The 17,748-nt window shown below is 33.4% G+C and overlaps 1 long non-coding RNA gene across 1 annotated transcript in view; it reads left to right on the forward strand.

The window, feature by feature from the left end:
- The window catches only part of LOC118751093, a 188,038-nt gene that overhangs the window by 46,417 nt on the left and 123,873 nt on the right, over positions 1-17,748 (forward strand). Inside the window, exon 2 of the long non-coding RNA XR_004994479.1 lies at positions 2,993-3,018. This is a non-coding gene — a long non-coding RNA (uncharacterized LOC118751093). The remainder of the gene's footprint in view (positions 1-2,992; positions 3,019-17,748) is intronic.

The following is a 17,748-nucleotide window of genomic DNA, read 5'->3' on the forward strand; positions in this document are numbered from 1 at the left end:
CAAAAAAATAAAAAGCAAATTTTAAATAAAACCGACATTACAGCATTGAAGTTTGAGTTTTCTAAAAAAACATCCATCGAAACACACGGAAGAGCTGAAATTTATTAATTTATTTTGGATAGTTGGTAGCAGTGGGCCTGGACTCAATAATGGCTATTTTGATGCACTTGCTAATCTTTTAATATAAAGTGTCTTTCCAGTGGACAGTATCGTGTCTCGACTTCGTATTTTTCAAGAGGTTCTTCAGCCCTAACCAATTCATTGGCTCTCGTTACTATATCTAACGACTCTGCCGTTGAGCTTAGTGTTACTGGATTATAATTTTTTGATTCTTTGTTTTAACATCCGTTCAATCTAACTGCACATGGGGTCAGATGCTTCATGGAACTTTTTCCATGCTTGGGCTAATGTATGGAGAAAAATTTCTACTGCGGATCTTATTCTTACCTTGTCGGCGTTTGAATCCTCTAAACCTTTTGAGTTTTGAAACAGGCCAGTTCGGTTCCATATCTTTGGCCTCTGATAACTTAATATTAATTCGGGCTTCTATTGATTCGTTAGTTGAACGAAAACCACTCTTTCCTATAATGAGGCTTGGATTGGTCTATGCTTGGAAAAAAATTCCATGAGTTTCCCGTAATCTGTACAGTTTTCTACAGATAAGCATTGGAATTGGCAGAATGCAGTCTAGGCTTATCTTTGTTCTGCTTCGTTGTGTTTTTGAATTGCTTTGGACAAGTAACATTGACTATTTTCCTGAGCTTTTTCTAGAGTATTCTAAGATTTCCTGTTCTTTGGGGGTTTTCTTAAGGACCATAGCTGATATGGACTTATGGAATGGTATACCTATAGTTTTCTTCAGCTTTTGTCTACAGCGTAAACCTTTTTGAGCTACAAAAATCTTAAGGTTGGTATATCGCCTTCTGTGACATATCCATAGTTGAATTCAATTATTTTATTACCAAAAATGCAAAGGCAAATTTTCGCTCTAAATTTTCTCTTACCTTCAACGTACCGCTGACACTTTCAGTCAGTCATGAATGTTTTATTTTATTTTTATTTTTTTAAATAAAAAGAAGAGTTGATTAAACGTTGGCCATCGTTGCAGCAACCCAACTATTTATGTACATATCTACTCTGAACCAGTTTCCTGCCAGCCCACTATTATTTGGCGCATGCCACGCAGTTAAAACAGCAAACGTTGACGAAGACACCAGCGGCTAGAAACTGTCATTACAGCTAATCAGACATGAAATATGGCACTTTGCTGAAGTAAAATTACAGCATTTTGTAAGCGTTTGTTGCTTTTGTACCACTCTTGCTGCGGTTATCGCTACTGAGCTTGTTATACATTTTCTATTGATTGCTCTTGTTGTAGTGACAGCAATTACAATTGTTGTAATACGCGCGCGCGTCCACGTTTGCGCGTATAGCCAAAGGGGCAAATTTCAAACCAAAACAAAAACAAAAAACGACTAAGCAAAAATTGTGCAGCAACATTACATATGTTCGGCAAACGCGAGCAATAATAATTCTAACGGTAATAAAATAAAAAATCAAACGCTTTACTCGGCTTAAATTTATTTTGTTGTTATTTTTATAGATGTTGCACTCGTTGCTGCTCTGGTTTCCTTGCGAATTTACAAGGCTCTTTTTAACACGCGTTGATCTCCAACATGCTTCGGCGAAAATGTTTATATACATACCTAGTAGATACTGTGCACCGCTGTAATAAATAACACCGTTGTTAACGAGTACCTGGCATTTACAAGAATATTTTCTGTTTGAACTATTTCCCGCAGCAAAATTCGGTGGCAATGCAAGACTATGTAAATACTAGTTAAAGTGACGTATGCAGGAGCTTAATTTCAATAATTATAGAGTTACATACCAACTAACTGGTGTGTGGTATATAAATCAATGGGTGTAGTTAATATGCTTTGTAGTATTGTATTTCTTGCCAGCGAAAAAAACTTTCTCATATTTCGATATATTTAGTGAGGATAATGAATAGATTTCTACATACAATGGTGTTTTAATTTGCCATAGCTCGACAGTTTATATATTCTCCAGACTGCACACTCGTCATCTGCATCCAATACAGTAACGCACACAAAGGTGCGTACTATTGCTTCGCAGGACCTGGCTTACATCCCTGGTGCCATCCCAGATGTCTAAATTAGAAAAAGCTTCTCCTTGCAGCTGCCGGCCCTAGGCAAACTTCCGAGTGTATTTCTGTCATGAAAAAACTTCTCATAAAATGCATTTGCAGTTCGGAAGCGACTAAAACTGTGGGTTCCTCTATGTGTGTTATAATATATAGATGCAGACCACAAATTGAAGGATAAGCTCGGCCAAACACTTAGCAAAAGTGTAAGCGCCATAAAAAAGTCCACTCAAAGGAGGACGCTGGAAAATTTGGCGCATTTTACTTGAGCTGGACTACACAACTTAATATTTTCCATTTTTTTTTTTTGCTGGACTGTCCCTCTCTACCGGTCTCTGCCTCTCTGCCCGACTGTGCCTCTCTGTATGTAAGTTATTATGCGACTGGATAACGGCAGTGAATTCGGGAAACCCCATTTTTCGGTGAAACCTCTAGAATAGTCTCGATCTTAAGCAATAGAGAGCATGCATCTTTATTAAAACAGAAAAAATATATATAGGGGACTTTTACATGCTTTTCCAAAATTTTCTTTAGCAACTTAAGAAGAAAGTTGGACGCCGAGCTATTTTAGTTGCAACGCCTTTTATTTTATAAACCTATCCTACGTTTGTTTTGACAATAATATTTTTTGGTAAAAACCGAAACCCCATAAGAAATAAAAATTTATGGAGTGTACATGAAACATAGCAAAGACATATATTTCTATTGCACTATACATTCCATTACACTTACTCACAATTATTAGGAAACTATTCTATTTTTTATATTTTTATAATACTTTTTGATTTTGTATTAATTACGTACTTTCTGTTCTTATACTTTCAGAGATATTCGTGGTTGTTGATCAAGTGGTAAGTATATATAAAGATCTCTTTATAAGGATTCCTTGTAATTGGACCGATTTGGTGATTTTACTAAATTTAACAACGAAATACAAATTCGATATGTACTTTATTTGTTCCGTATAGCTAAAATCTAAATAAAAAAATTTAACCAATTACAGAGGTACTCACAGCATTGCTTTTCAGTTAACTTCTTAACCCTAAAATACTAATCTTATGTTTTATTCCTTGTGAGGCCACGTTGAAAAAAGTACAAATTTTGTCTTTTTAAAACCTTAAATTTATTTAAAGAATGGACTTCAACATATTTCATATGTTTCTAAAGTAAAAACATAAAATAATTTAATATTTTTAGTATTAATAAAAATAATTCGTGTTGAAATTTAACACATATTTTATCATCTTTTTGAGAGGGGTAGTTGTAAAAAATAAAATATTTTAAAACGACCGAACTCAAATATTCTATAAATTATTTTAAAGGTATTCGCATTTACTTTCACAATTAAAAAGAATTCATTGTTTATCTGTTCTATTGTGACTTGTACCTAAAAATGAAATCGACTTTTTTGTATCACGTTGAGCCTTATGAAAAAACCAAGCAGTTGATTTTTCTTAAAATGTCAGGGCTTTTACGTAAATTTATTTGAATATTTAAATCTAGCAAAAGGTTTGAAATCTCAAAAAAAAAGCAACTGCTTCGTTTATTCATTCATAACGCCCATTCACTGAAGGCTTCTTCCAAATTGTCCCCACTATCGCTTCTATTCAACGATATTTCTTCCAACCATTTTAGAACTTGTCCTTCACAGGTACCTCTCTCGAAAAGTAAAAAAAAAAAAACTATGTTCAAAACAGAAAATAGTCAACAAATATGTTAAAAACTGAAATAAGTACAGCAAACAAAATTACCTTTGCTACTAACGTTCGCCTTTCAGGCATCAAGAGGGCGTGGAACTCAGCCGCGCCAGTTCACTGTACAATGTGCGTCTGCTAACAACCTCGTACAACGCTAAACTGAGTTGGCGTGAACGCTTACTTTCACAGGCGAACGTTAGTGTTCTAGGGTTAAATAGCTTGTTCGATTTTAAATAGCATTGCTTCTTTGGTTGGCTCGTTACTCAAAACCCAAGCAACTACAGTAGTAGTCATAAATTTTTTAACCAAATTCAAAATGATATTGCTTGCCACTTCTGTTTTTTTTTTTAATTATTTCTAAGAATATTCAATTAAAGTACAGTTCATTCCCTAAAATCCAGGGTACGAAAATAAACTGTACAAAACAATTCCCATTTGCTCATCGATCATCATATCATTTGTGGTTTTGTACAGATTTGTACATAGTCAGAAAAAAATTGTAAGATTCACTGTCATTTTCCCCTACGAGAAACGTTGCTTTTCGTTTGTGACAATTGTACCATTTATATATGTATGCAAACGTTTCAATTACGTGAAAAATAATTTTTTCTCTAAATTTTCATATCCAATTCAATTAAAAAACATTTTGATTTCTTTTATTCATTGAAGCCATTCGTTTTGTATTTAGTTATTGCATATATGTACATAATTACATATATTTTTTCTGCACGATTCATTTCGTTTGTTGTTTCATCTGTAACTACTAAAATACTGTAGTGTATTATCGCCAAAATGAACTCAGCCGTTTTGTTTTCGTATTGTACCGAACTGTTGAAGTAATAAACGAAACGAAATAGTAACGTACAATATAGTTTATTTTCGTACACTGCTAAAAACATATGTACATATGTATGTACACTTCACCGCTTACCACTACACCACAGTGCGCGCTATTACGTAACGGTTATTAGACACGTCATAATTTAAGCGCTAAAATTGTTTTTATATTTTTCCGATAAAATTTTGTCATTATTTTATAATTTTTATTTTTTTTTTTTGGTCAATAATAGTCGTTATAGCTGGGTTTTTGGTTTCTCGCTCAAATTTTTTTTTTAGTTATTTCAAATTTCAATGTTTCGATCCTAAAATACTTAAATCGGTTATAAAAGCTCAGTCTCCATCATTACGTTTAAAAATTATAATTAAAATCCAAACTATCAATTGTTTTTGATAGAAAAAAAGAAAAATTACAAATTATCGATTAAATTTTACCGGAAAAATAAAAGCCCTAATTTAACAATAATTTTTAATCGAAAACATGAAAACCCAAAAAAAAAACCGTAGTAGCAACCAAAAGGAGCGTGAATCTTAGGCTAATTGTCTTAACTTATTTTAACAACACTTCAATATTTATTTCGATTTTTTAACAATCTGTGCCGTTTCGTTAGTACACGTCAGACAGGGCGTATACGTAACTTCCAGTGGAAAACAAACCAACGGAGATTGAAGTGAATTATCAGGGGAGTGACGTGTACGCGTGCATGTTGTGGCACTGTCAGTGGCAATTAAAAGTTGCGGCAAACAAATGACAGTAAATAAGGTGAACAGTTTGTTAATATAAGGCAAGGCGTTGGATAAAAAGCAGTGAAGGAAATTTACTTGAAAATAAATAATAAAATAACTAAACAATTGGCAGTTGGCATTAATGATGACGTTCTAGGAATAGATGACAATAATTAATAGGATATAAAGTTGTAGAAAAAAGTCTATAAAAAACTTCTTGCTTAATGACTAACAAGTGTCACAAAAAGTTAAAATCAAACGGCAAGAAATTTTGACTTTTGCTTGACCTATTTCTTTGGACATCTAGTTATTTCCTCTTCTACACACTGGTGTACTTTTACTTATGCGTTTTTTTGCACAATATATTTTGCTCGCGTTTTTTACCCAAAACTATAACGACTGTGACGACATTTGCCACACTTGCACTGAGCAATGGCAAAACTCGAACCCAAACAAAAAAAAAAAACAAATGAAAAAAACTTCAACAAAAAAATTAGCAGACAAAACAGCAATCCGAAAAAGCACACAGCATGCGGCGACACTTAAGTCAATTTTAATTATGTGCTTGCCACAAATAATGACGTTGCGCTGCCCCAAAAAAGGGGCGCACAAATGCGAGCAAAGGCAGCAAAGCAAAGCAAAATACAAATCGCTTATAGACGTTCAACCATCAAAAAAAAAAAAATTGCCGCCTTGCCTACAAGTCCACCCCATAGCAGTGCAATGCACATGTGTTACACTCGTGTGGCACGCTCACTCAACACAAAACTAACTAATAATAGAGCAATTTCATGAAGCCAGTTGAAGAAAAACTAGCAGACCGAATAGTAAATTCGATTTTTGTTTTTTTTTTTTTTTTTTTTTTTGCCGTGGCTGCCGCTGCTGCTGACAGTTGACAGTTTGTTATAAAATTTACGTAGCAAAAATCACCAATTTGGCTGACAACAGATCGCGTTCGATGCCACGCCAGCGGTAGGCACCTTTTTGAACTCAAAAAAAAAAAAAAAAAAAAAAAAGTTTGTTGCATAGCAAAAGGCAGGCCACTTTTTCAATCGATACTCTTTTCTTTTTACTTTACTGCTTCTCACTAGCTAGCAGCCGCACGTTTTGCTCTTTCGATGTTTGTCACATATTTTGCATGCAATACACATACACAATACAGGCATACATACATACATACATACATATGTATACAGCTGGTAAGTATGCACAAACATTTAAGCACACTTTTTTTCTTGTAAATGTCACTGCTCGCTTTGCTTTGTTGCATACTGATTTGTTGCGGTTATCGCCTCATTGGTTGCCAGCTGTTGCACTTTTTTGTCTAGCAAACACATTTTTATCTGCAATTTATTCTTACGTTTTCTTTTTTTTTGTATTGGCGCAACTTGCACGTACGCTGTTTGCATGTATTTGTAGGCGAGTGTGTGTGCTTGCTTTTTTACATGTCGCCGCCTGTCACATTTCATTGTGGGCGGGTTGGCATTTGATTTGCAACACTTTCGCTCATTTGGAAAACTTGACAAAGCTGCCAATGCTGCCGCGTGATTTGTGTGGGAAATGTCGCATTTGGTGCTCTAATTGCTGACAATTTTGTATGCCATTGACGAAATTTATTTTCGAATTGGCGCAAAATAACCCGAAATAAAGTTAGGAAATTGGTTGGATTGACTGGACTATCTTATTATACATAAATAAGGGCAACTTTGAAATTATTTGAAAATCATATTCCACCTCTTTGTTTAAAATATAATATTATTTGAACTGTGAAGGTAGTGATAAATTTTGTATAATTTATTTTTCATCAAAAAAATTACAGTTTGTCAAATTCAGACGATTTCAATCTTAAACTAACTCCTAAGCTGACAGGAAGTTATATGAAAATTAAAATCCTCTTAAAATTTTTGGCGACCCACCTTCTAAGTACTAAATAATCCTTAAGGCTTAATAAGCCTTAGCGACTTCAAAATTGCACTTTACTATACAAAAATTTAACAAATTTTTTAACATATATTACGGGATAAAAATTTAGAGAAATGTATCCTACAAACTTGTGATGTTACTATAAGGATACTGTTTCAGGGCTAATACATCTAGGATCATTGAAGAAGGATTTAAGATCTGTAAGCTGTTGTGAAAAAAATTTGCAAAATCTTTTTTGACCCGTATTAGCCACCCATAAATATGGTCAGCATAGTTATAAGTATATATTTGGACCCCTATTTACTCCTTTAATTTTACCTTTTTTTTAATTTAAATATTTCTTTTGTAAAGTTTTTAAACATCTCATATCTCTTCTTTGTCTGTAAGCTCCACATCGAGAAGTTAGTTTTCTGATTCCTCTTCATTTTCAGATTCGTCGGATATAGTATCCACAATTTTAGATTTTACAAAACTAACTTAGTACTTAGCGACCCGAAAACACCCGTATAGTCAGATTCATAAATATTTTATACATTTTTAAAAACACCCTATACTGTGGTCAGTTTCATAAAACTGTAATAATTTTTTTTTTAATTATCCGCCATTTTGAATTTTCCAAGCCTATCTTCAGATTCGTAATCAGGAAGCTCCTATAGATGGATAATTTTGCAAGTTGGTTTCTTAGTAAAAACATAAGGAACCGTTATTGGTGACCGTTATTTTACAGAGTGTCCTAGATTCCTTCTAAACTGGAGAAATTTTTACGATTTTACTGAATTCACATTCTTGAATTTCTCCAAAAATAGCGTCAGTTCAATAAAACGTGTCGCTAGCTTCAGTGGCTCTCTTAAATTTTTTGAGTTATTCGATTGAAATGAAAACCTTGAACGCCCTGGAAGTCGGATTTATGCAAAGGATTGCCGAGATACGGCCTCCCATGCTTGAAAATGTTATCTGAAATAGAGCTTTCACAATATTCAAACGGCTAGCGCTAGACTCTGCTATATAATGGCTATGCTGCACAACCATTTGAATATTTTTTATTTATTTTGGATCTAAGAATGATTTCATTGGATTCTACTTTCCTCTAAATAACACTTAATGCACCTGCAAGCAAAATTTTTGGTGATTAGAAAACTCCCCGTCACTAAGTAAAAATTGAATTATTTTCACAAATTATACAGCTAAACGCCGAAAAGGCGTACAATTTTCTAAATTATTGTAAAAGTTTTCTATGCATAATCTATTCCGCGCATTTTTCCGCAAATTAAATAATGTACGCAGTATGTCTGCGCTTAAGCATTAATCGATTAATGGCTCGCGGCCACGCCACAACTAACAACCAGGCGTTATTGCCGTCGCGCGCATACTTACACACACACACGCACACACACACATATATAAACTACCAAAAGCCACGATGAGTGACGACTAGCTGCCCAATTCATAGCGAATGCGCTCTACATTCCGCGGTGGTGGCGCAATGTCGCAACAACACTCATAAAAGCACACACACGCGTGCATATAAACGCATGCAATGTAAAAAAATTGCAAGCGAAAAAAATTTGGAGAGAAAAAAATTTTATCGCAATCAATTATTTCGCATATATGAAAACGATATAGTAATTTTCATTACAAAATTACGAAGCAGCCACTAAAAGTGATGCGGGCGCAAGCGCAGCAGTAGACGTAACCGCGAAAAGCGCTTACATATATACAAAACGCATGGTGTGGCAGCTTGTTGGCAGCGGCTGGTAGTGGCTTGAGTGGCAGCAATTATAGAAACGCGTGTAATGCCAAAAGGCAAACAATTAAATGTGCAATAAATACGTGCAGTGCGTAGTAGCATGCCGCGCCGCGTCACCGCACCGCACCGCCTCCGCGCACGCCGCCCAGCCGTGACTAGAAAAGCCGCCGAGTTAAGAAGAAGGAAAAATAGAATATAGCAGCGGCAGCTAGTACTGCGCAATAACCAGCAGCAACAACAACAACAATTTCTACTAAATGAGAGAAAATTCCTACGTCTTGCAATGCTTGCTGCTATTTAATCTTCTGCTTCTACTTCTCGCCTTCTCTTGCCAGTCCCATTGCTTAACCTACAACAAATGCAAAAACAGCAGCAGTGGCAGCGGCACGCAGAGCTATTCGAAGTATTTTGAAATGCCCATTCTCAGCGTTTTAATCACTTCATTTTAAACGATTTGTTCTCCATATTTTCCTGTGTCTGCTTTGCCGCCCTCACTGCCGCTGTTGTTGGTGTTGTTGGCAGGCGATTCGCCCACCGGCCGGCTTGCAATGGATTACGGGCTGTCTATATGACTCTTAGCCGCCGTTTGTGGTGTTTGCACTGATTAGCTGCTGATTTGTTGCCGATTTGGATTTTTTTTGCTTGTGAATGACTCGCTATTTTCCTATTTGTTGACGACTGATTAGCTGCATTGACTTTACCGTTATGTCGGGTGAAGATATGTGTGTTTTCTTTTTTGGACATGTTTGTTGGGTTTGTGTGTTTGCTGATGTTGTCGTTGCCACTTGCGGTGACTATTGCGTTGATGCGATTAAGCGCGCACGTTTGCGTTTGTACGTACGTACAAGAACCAAACTTGCAACAATGTTGGTGATTACCTGCTGTGGCCGAGTGCAAATTTGGTGCGGCCATAAGTGTTGCAGATGCAATCCGGTTGTTTTCGCTTATTCGGTTTGTGTGGTATTATGTTTTCTGCGCTTTGATGGAGAGATACTTTTTGAAAACGATCTAGGAAAATAAGTCATTTACAAGTGGGGGAATGTTGTGTTAAGTTGACAATGAATATATATGTATTAATTTTAGTACGGCTCCGACTTCTGAAGCGCAAATTACAATTTAGAAATAAACTTAAATTTATAAATTTTGTGTTCAAGTAATTATTAAGATTTTACCGACAGTCACACAGTAGCCAAAAGCATTATCTTCTTAATGGTAAGCTGCGGCATAAAAAAAAAACAGACCTATTTCACATACATATTTTGGTGGACAAATTTATAGAAAGAAAAAATATTTGACAAGCTTTGGACATTTTTTTTATTTATTTAAAAACAGCAAAAACAGATTGTTTTATTTCAATCCGGCTTTGAGTTAAAAAAAATCAACAGAGTATTTATTTATATGTAGTTTAATAATTTTGCTAGGGCTGCCAGTAACTGTCGAAATTTGCCCGTTTTGTATAATTTTCTAAGATCCTTGGAGAGGTTTTCTTACTAAACTCGTCGTTTACCTTATATGGTACAACATTTCTTAGCGGAAAATCTGCTGCCTTGGAACTAAAAGTTGACGAAAATTTTTTATACCTTTCAGGGCCTTTGAAATTAGAATTAATCCGATACATTCCAGTTTGTTGATAAATTTCGATAATTTGGTACATATCGATAATTTAAAGAATTTAATAACACAAAAATCTGATAACTCCACCAAAATCGATAACTCGACTAATTTCGATAAATTTCGATAGCTGTACATTACGAGTGCTCCATAAATTTCGACAACTAAAAAAATATATAAATCGATAACTCGATAAATTTTAGATAGGTACCTATATAAATTTCGATAACTTAGTTAATTTTGATAGCTCCTTTTTTCAAAAGCTACCTACAATTTTTGATAGCTCATTACACTCTGGTAACACGATAAAACTCGATAAGCAGTGATAACTCAATAAACTTATATTTCCTTAAAATTACGATAGCTTTATATATTTTAAAAGTTACAAAATTTTCTATTCGTTAAATCGACAAATTTCAGTAAATCAATAAATATCGATAACTTTATAAGTTGAAAGAACTCTATTACGATAACACGATAAGTTTCTTTAACTCTGTTAATAATGATAATTCAATTAATATCGATAACTTGATCAATTTGATTAACTTGACAAATTTCGATAATTCCATAAATCGTTATAGCTCCATAAGTATCTGTAAATCTCGGCAACTACGTTTCTGTGTCTATAAATTTCGATAATTCAATTAACACTGATCAATTTCAATAATTCTTAACATGCCTTAACTCAATAAATATGGATAACTCGATAAATTTCGATAACTGTAATCTCCGAAGATTCGATAAATTTCGGTAATTTAATAACTTTCGATAACTAAATTTTTATGACTGAATTTATTTCGCATTGAACAGATTGGAACAACAACTATAGAACTTTTAGACCATAAAAACTCTTCTCATCTACAGAAAAATACTTTTCCAGGGGTGTTCTTGGTTTTGGTTCGGTATAATCGGCAAATGAGCGGTGACAAAATTAATGTTAGGCGACAAATGAAAGTACATATACACCTTGTTCTAATATAATATCTTCAATTATTTTAATAAAAAATTGTTTGCATTAATTATTTATGAAAATATAGTTCATTCAATAACATAAACCATATAAATCAAAGTTTCACACTTTATATAAAGTTTATATATATTTCATAAATAATTAAAAAAAATTTACGCAGCTTTCATGAAAATAATTTTATTAGAACAAGGTGTACACTGTCATTTGTCGCCAATTTTATGTAGATAAACATCATATAAATCAACATTTTAAACTTTGTACAGAATTGAAAAAAAAATTTAAATTTTAAAAATTTGTTATGAAGTTTGCCTACAACTTTTTAGAAAAATTCTGGTTATGCAGTTTTGTAAGTTAAACTTTTATAAAAAATTTTAAACATTAAATAAATAATAGCAAAATATACCAGGGCCGTTTTATTTTTCAATTTTGTTCAAATTTTGTTTAAAAAAATGTGTTTAAAGGGTAGAAAACTTTTAAAAGATACTTCAGAAACGGCAGTAAATCTTGTCACCATTTTTTCTTTCTATTATTTATGAGAAGTTTCCAGTACTTCACCAAAATATGAAATTTTAGAAAAAAATTATTATGCAATTTCGTAGCCCAATATATTCTACCAGGTGCTATTGGATTTTCTAATATGTACCAAAAATTTAGACTTTTTTCGGACGATACATACCTTTGTGCATAAGTGCGTTCGGGTATAGCAATGATTTATTAATTAAAAGAATCTTATTTTATAAAATAGACTTTCGATAAACCCAATTTTAATTCATAAGTAGGTACATATGTGCTAAATTTTCTCCCAATAAAAATGTTGATGAACAGTTTTAGGTATCAGCAATTTCCTGCACAGTTTCAATCAAAATTCTTTAGAAAGTTTCACTGTACAACAGATGTTCGTGTATATACGTATGTGCATTAAAAACGTAAAAGATACGATTTCTCATACTAAGTACATACGCGTAAATCTTTTAAAATGATGTGTCTTCACTGAAGATTTGCTCATATCGTACATACACACACGCACCAACAAACATACATATATCGTATGCGACTTGCTTGCTAAATGGTAGGCAAACTACTCAGCATTTGGTTTGTCCACCTGTCTGTCTACCCATCAGCATTAACGTATTTGCTTTTCATTTTGTAGCATCCATCCACAGGCATCGAAATTGAAATTCAATTAGGCAGCATTTAGTGTTTTGTGCCACACTTGCCCCGGCCGCCACTTTGACAATACCTGATTGGGAGGCAGTTTCCAATTTGTGCAACAAAGACTCCAATCATTCGTAGCTGCGGTCGTGGCTGGTCGTTTTGCTATTGTGGTTCTTATTTGCAAATCATGATTTTCACTTTCCATATTTGGGGAAATGCCTGCCACAAACGGCAGACGTGCGCCAGTAATGAAGCGCGTAGCACAGTAGACCAGCGGCGGCCGGCAGGCGAACTCGAGCGTGTGTCTACATGTATTTTTGGGAACTCGAAAATGTTTTGGTAGCAAATATTCTGGTGAAGGCATAAAATTCTAATGCGCTGCCTTGCTAAAAAGCGCAAATTATTTATGCAAACATTCATGCTCTTTTTTCACCTTTCCCGTTTGATCGCGCCTACAGTAAGTTGCACTTTGCCACTGTGCATTTTAGGCTACTCGCTTTTAAGCGTAATAGTTGCTCTCCGCAGTTGCTTCGTGACACGATTATACGAGTTAGTTGGCTGGTTAAAACAAATTTGTTTATTACCAAGTTTGGCACTTCTTTCCAAACGAAAATCATCTCACCAATAAAGAAAAAATAAATGAAAATCAAAGCCTTTGTCATTGGCACAGCAGGGCTTTGGTATTACATATGGTTGTAGGCATGTGTATGTATGTAGGTGTAAGTATTCACTTCACCATTTTCTGCTACAATAAGGGACACACATTCCGCTTTCGTTCATTCTTGCCACATTTGGTAAATTTTGCTTACCTCCCATTGTAGTTAGTTGCAGTAGTGTCAGACACCTTGCCACTTAGGCTATCGGCTTTTATCGCCTCCACAGCGGCAGCAAGCAGCAACTGTTTTGGCTCACATATTTTACATATTGCACTTTGTCACTTTTATGCCGGCTTTTGTGACCTTAAAATGTGGGTTTTGATAAATATTTGCATATAACTTTTAACTGGAGGCAGTACACACATAGTGCATACATATGTATGTATGTAGGTACGTTGCACAGTAGTGAATAATATTAACATAATAAAAAGTAGTTGAAAACAATTGTAGGGTTCTCCCAAATGAAAAAAATAATATTTTAAATGATATAAAAGAAATTTCAACAAAAGTATTTTTTTTTTTGGTTTTTATAAAAATGTTGGGTATGCAGTTTTATAGATCATTAGATTTAGTATCATAAAGTACAAGTTTCAAGTAGCTAAAAGTTTGCGTTAAATTTTAATTATTTTTTCGTTAACATTTCGAGCACATCTGCATGCTAAATGGGAAATCAAAGCGTTTGTTATATTATTAAAAACCAACACGAACTCTTACTGATCTATAAAACTGCACACCTAAATTTTTTATAAAAAGCAAACACAAAAAAAGTACTTTTGGTGAAAATTTTATTATTACGTTTCATATTATTTTTTCAAATTTTTTTTTCATTTGGAAGAACCCTACAATTGTTTTTAGCTAGTTTTTTATTGTGTTAAATATATTAACTGGAACAGGAGAATCGATCTTCTTCAAAGTTGCCACTTTTTCTGCACTTTGCACTAAAATTTTGTATATAAACAAATAAAAATCAAAAATCGGGCTTAACTAGTGTTTGCAAATTTTATCAGCTTTTATTTAAAACAAAAATTAATCAAAGTTGAGAAATGAAGGCTCCAGTGAATTATGAACATTAAATTACATTTATTGACCACTGTGCGTGGGTTTGTAAAAACCAGGTCACGAACGAATTACGAAAAACGTGGTTTTTGTAGGCGTATTACAAAAATATACATACTTATGTATATTAGGGTGTTCCTTAGAAAAATTAGCATTTAAATTTTCTATGGGGTATCCCTTTATTTTTTGTTAAACTTAAAAATAAATTCAACGACGAGAATTTCAGGGTTAAAAAAAAAATTATCTTTTCAAAAAAATTAAATCTGATAAATTTTAAAAATTTTAGAAATTAATTTATCTTACTTCATAAACTCGCTGATTTATAGCTTTATCGAAGTCGAAATTATGTCGAATTTTTGAAATTTTTGAAAAAAAAAAAATAATTTTTTGCACCCGGTAGCGACTCCAAAAATTTTTTTTATGTTAAAATTTTCGCCATGCCTTTATTAAATAAATAATCGAAAGCAGCAGCAGAAGTTATATATTTTGTCTTTATTTGAATTACATTCCTTCAAAGGTCATAAGTGGGTTTTGTTAACTAAAGTAAGATCACTCTATCTTTGAAATCTTTGTGCCAGTTATTGTTTTTGATCATGTTATAAACTTTTCGTGATTGCTGCACATTTTAAAATTTAATTAGATGTTGAGATATTCTGTCAAAGAATCATCTGTGCAAAAAAAATTCACTTAACGGCCTGAATCTTTGAGTGTAAAAATACAAAAAACTTCCTCTTTTTTATGTTTTATGTCAACAAATTATTTTCGAAATATAACTTTTTCAATTGATGGCCGTATAAAGACACTTCATTAAAATTATTGATTAAATTTATTTTAAATTTCCAAAAAGGTGGCAATCCTCTTCAAAAGTAATTTCGGAGCTTTCTGTAACTTCTTTTGTTTGATAACACAATAAAATATGTATTTGATATAAGTTGTATATTAAAGTGATTTTGACTACTTGAACAGGTGGCAACACTCTACGAAAAAAATATTTTCCATCCATATTGTTGTATTGTTGTGTTTTAGACTAAAAGAGTAACAAACATACTCACACACTCACTCACGCCCTCACATACTTTCACATTTAAAATATTAGTTGGATTAAAATTTAAAACAAAACGCAGGTCTTGGTCTTATAAAAGGCTAACAATCAGGTACCGGCACACACCGAAAATTTAATGAAAATATTCTTAGCAAACAGACATCGCGATTTTTTTTATGTGTTTTTCAAAAACCGAATTTCCTAGAATGAGAAAGCAATCTATCTTTATTCTAAAGAGACCAACATTAGTGGAGATGAACTGAACGATACAATAAATCTAGCCACAAACAATTCTTTATTTTTGTAGAAAAAAATTTCAATTACTAAATTGCTGTTATAAATAAAAATTTACAAAAAAAATATATTGAGACGTATTCTTGTTTTCATACGAATCGAAAATTTGAAATTTTTGTATAGAAAATGATACGAAATCAAGAATACGCCCCATTATTAAAATTGCTTGAGTCGAGAGATGGAAAATATTTTTTTTTTTTTTTTTTTTTAATCAAAGACAATAGTAATCAGCAGACGATACAGTGAATTTTACTAATTAACGACATCCACGAAGAAAATTCGCCTATTATAGTCACGTGATTTGGCTTCCAATAATTACTGCACCTGCTAGACATCGCAACGACAGGCGATTAATATTAGCCAATAGATAAAAAACAAAAAAAGAAAACTATTCAGCTAAATAAGCGGCTATGTGTGTGGCCAATGCTCGAACCACTGCTTTTGTTAAGACAAGTGAATTTGGTTTTGCCAACACAAATAGCTGGCTGGCACTGCGTTATTACAGCACGCTTGGATTACTGTTGCTGGCCTTTTAAGCGGCGCGTTGGCTACCAGTTGTCTACGGCTAGACGCCACAATGTCTTGCAAGAACAAATGTTAGCCGCTGTTGTAGAGATATTTATTTACACTTTACAATAGGTACATTTTTACATGCCAATGTGCAGACATACATAAATACATATGTATGTATGTTGTCATGTTACCCCACTCATTCGTAAAAACTATTGACTCTGTGCGAAATTTGCCACTATATTTACCGTTTACATCAACATCACTTCGCTAATTTATTTTGAATGTTAAATGCTTTTGCTACTTGTACTTCGCTACAGCTGGCAATTGTTGCTGGCTTGTTTGGCTGCTACTGTTTAATTTGTTTTGCTTTGTTACTGTTGCTGTTGCTGCCTGTTTACTTACCTTTTATTGTTATTGCACCGCCGCATAGTGGGCCAGGAGCTCAAGATATTGGCAGAAAATGCATTTTATTTGAACTTTTTTTTGAATGTGGTTCATTATTCTGGAGCTTCTTAAATATTATAAATAGTAGTTCAAAAATTTCAAGGTTTCTTTGCAAATTCAATATGTTTTTCTTTTATATGATTTCCTTAAATGGTATTGTCTGCGATTTTTTTCTTTCACATCTGAGGTAAAACTGTTTTCATCATTTGTTCTTATTTCCTTGTGAATATAGACTAATTTACACCTAATAAGGGGCGTATTTTTTAATAAAATTTCATACATGACGAAATTCAAATTAAACGTTCTCCTGCCTTCCTATATCAACTTTTTTGTTAAATAATAGATCAAATTATTACTCAAAAAGTGTACTTTAATTCCGATATGAGCATCTTTGCACATTTTGATTTTAAGACAAAAAGAAGCTTTCTTGCTAGAAAAAAAAAAATTAAAAATTGGGTTAATTCAGATTACCAAACTTCTCGTAGCACATCCTGAGTGTTTAAATATTGAATAATTGCATTCGCCCACGAATTAAAACAAAAAAAATTCAACACCAAGTTTTATGAATATCTATTAAATTCTTATATTTTCACAGCCACCATATTGGGTTCATCCCTTAGAATTTTTGAAAATTTACTTTATGTATATTCGTAGTCAGTGATTCCGAAAACCCTTCCATACCAAGTTTTATAAAAATTTACTAACTTCTGATATTTTATGTCCACCATATTGGATCCGCCATTTTGAATTTCTTAAATATGGTTTTAGATTCGTAATTGGCGACCTCAAAAACCTTTTCATACCAAGTTTTATGAAATTCTATTAACTTCCTTTAGTTTATGGCAGCCATCTTGGATCCACCATTTTTGACGTAGAATACGTCTTACCTTAAGGTATGGGGGCTATGTTC

The sequence above is a fragment of the Rhagoletis pomonella genome, unplaced genomic scaffold, assembly GCF_013731165.1.
Source record: "Rhagoletis pomonella isolate Grant_MI unplaced genomic scaffold, Rhpom_1.0 Rhpom_scaffold_00001, whole genome shotgun sequence".
Taxonomy (NCBI): domain Eukaryota; kingdom Metazoa; phylum Arthropoda; class Insecta; order Diptera; family Tephritidae; genus Rhagoletis; species Rhagoletis pomonella.